Genomic DNA, 2486 nt, shown 5'->3' on the forward strand with positions numbered 1-2486 from the left:
AGAAAAGATTTGCAAGATAATGAAATATCTATTGACGTGAAAAGAGAATGAAGCCAAGGAAAAGAAGGCGAAGTAAGTGGACAGTGAGAAGGAAAGAACAAGAGAGAGAGAGAGAGTATGACAATCAAAATAACAGTAATGATAAGGACGACGATAATGATAACAATTACATGAACAGTAACAATCACAATAATCACAAAAAAAACAACACTGATGTTTGTAATAAAAACAGAAGTTTTTTTTTTTTTTATAGACGTGTGTGTACTTGTGGTTGTATGTGTGTACGAGGAGTGTACGCAAAAATACATACATAAAGACATATACGTCATTCCTCTTCAGTGATGATTTATCAAATATATAGATTCGAAATTTCACTGTAAGGCATCTTTATGCAACAGAACTTTGACATTAATGCAACATAGATCATACCACGCCTCTAGGAATAAAACGAATATTAATTCTTAGTGTTGTGACTAATCTGGAAGGCACATTATATGCATTATAAATACTTTACTAACATCAAGAGGCGTAAATTCATTAAAATAAGAGCGAAGAACGAAAGAAAATAAAAATGATTAATTCTAATCCTTTAATGAATTAATAATCATTGAATATCTTAATGCTACATGAGATATATACTTATCTGTTTATATTGTTTTATATATGTTTATTGACAGTGACAGAAGACGAAAATTTATTCATATGCAATAAAAAGATACAAAGCAATATAGAAAAAAAATAGAAAAATATATATATCTCCTCTGTCTTATCTTCCGATCTCAACTCATTTAATCTCTCTCGTTTCATCTTTTCTTCCAATCTCTCCTTCCTCTTTTTATTTACCTGTTTACATCTAAGCAAAATAAACAAAGTCTTTCACTCTGTCAGAACTCCTGGGCTCCGGTTTAATTTTCGTCTCTTACAGAATATATGATGAGAGCAGGAGGGGGGAGAGGGGGGAAGGGGGAGGGAGAGGGGGAGGGGGAGGGAGGAGGGGGAGGGGGAAGGGAAGGAGGAGGGAAGGGGGAGGGGGAAGGAGGAGGGGAAGGGGAAGGGGGAGGGGGAGGAGGAGGGGGAAGGGGAAGGAGGAGGGGGAGGGGGAAGGGAAGGAGGAGGGGAAGGGGAAGGAGGAGGGGGAAGGGGAAGGGGGAGGGGGAAGGAGGAGGGGGAGGGAAGGGGAAGGGAAGGAGGGGGGAGGGGAAGGGGAGGGGGAGGGAAGGGGGAGGAGGAAGGGGAAGGAGGGAAGGGGGAAGGGGAAGGAGGAGGGGGAGTGGAAGGGGAAGGAGGAGGGAAGGGGGAAGGGGAAGGAGGAGGGGGAAGGGGAAGGAGGAAGGAGGAGGGGAAAGAGGAGGGAAGGGGAAGGGGGAGGGGATAGGAGGCGGAATGAGGGTGTACTAAGGTGCATCAGAGTTTATTAAGGTACATTAGGGAACATTAGGGTACATTAGGGTGTATTGAGATGCATTAGGGTGTACATTAATGTGCTTTAGGGTGTACATTAATGTGCATTAGGGTGTTTTAGCCTGTATTAGGGTGGAGCAGAACATGAGGGAATCATTTAGGCTTGAATTAGGGTGGTAGTGATTGGGTTTAGTGATTGCAGAGGATGGGAAGATGTGTGGAAGGATGGGGGTGGAGGGTAGTAAGGATGGGAGGATGTGTGGAAGGATGGGGGCGGGGGGTGGAGAGGATGGGAGGATATGTGAAAGGATGGGGGTGGAGGGTAGTAAGGATGGGAGGATGTGTGGAAGGATGGGGGTGGAGGGTAGTAAGGATGGGAGGATGTGTGGAAGGATGGGGGTGGAGGGTAGTAAGGATGGGAGGATGTGTGGAAGGATGGGGGTGGGGGGGTAGTGAGGAGGATGAAGTGTTGTGGTAGAATTTGAGAGAGAGGATGGAGTGTGCGTGTTGAAGGATTCCGGAAGGGAAGAAGAAGAAGAGAGAGAGAGAGAGAGAGAGAGAGAGAGAGAGAGAAAGACAGACAGATAGACAGACAAAGTGAACAGACAGACAAAGATTAGAGAACGAGAGGGGAGAGAGAGAGAGAGAGAGAGAGAGAGAGAGAGAGAGAGAGAGAGAGAGAGAGAGAGAAATCGACAGACAAACAGATAGACAAACAGACAATCAGACAGACTAACAAACAAACAGAAACAGAGACAGAGAAAAAGACGAGAGAGGAAGATAGAAACTTTGATCCTACAGGATGTCCCTCGCTCGACCGCCATTCATCGCTAGAAGAATCCTTCGAAACTTTGTCCATTACAGCCAAATCTCGAATTCATTTCTGTTCACCCAAACAATCCTCAGCAAATGCATGGGATTCCGGCCCCACTTCCCCTTCCCCCCTCCTCCCCCTCCCCCTCTCTCCCCCTCCCCGCTTTGACCTTAACCCTTTGTAAGATCATTAAAATTGGGAAACTATTGCCTTGGTTGTCTGTTCCAAAATGGCGGAGTAAATACAAGATCAAAATTTGACGTATATATAT

This window comes from Penaeus japonicus, unplaced genomic scaffold (assembly GCF_977035675.1).
Source record: "Penaeus japonicus unplaced genomic scaffold, GWHDUDI00000001_assembly GWHDUDI00000002, whole genome shotgun sequence".
In the NCBI taxonomy this organism is placed as follows: Eukaryota; Metazoa; Arthropoda; class Malacostraca; order Decapoda; family Penaeidae; genus Penaeus; species Penaeus japonicus.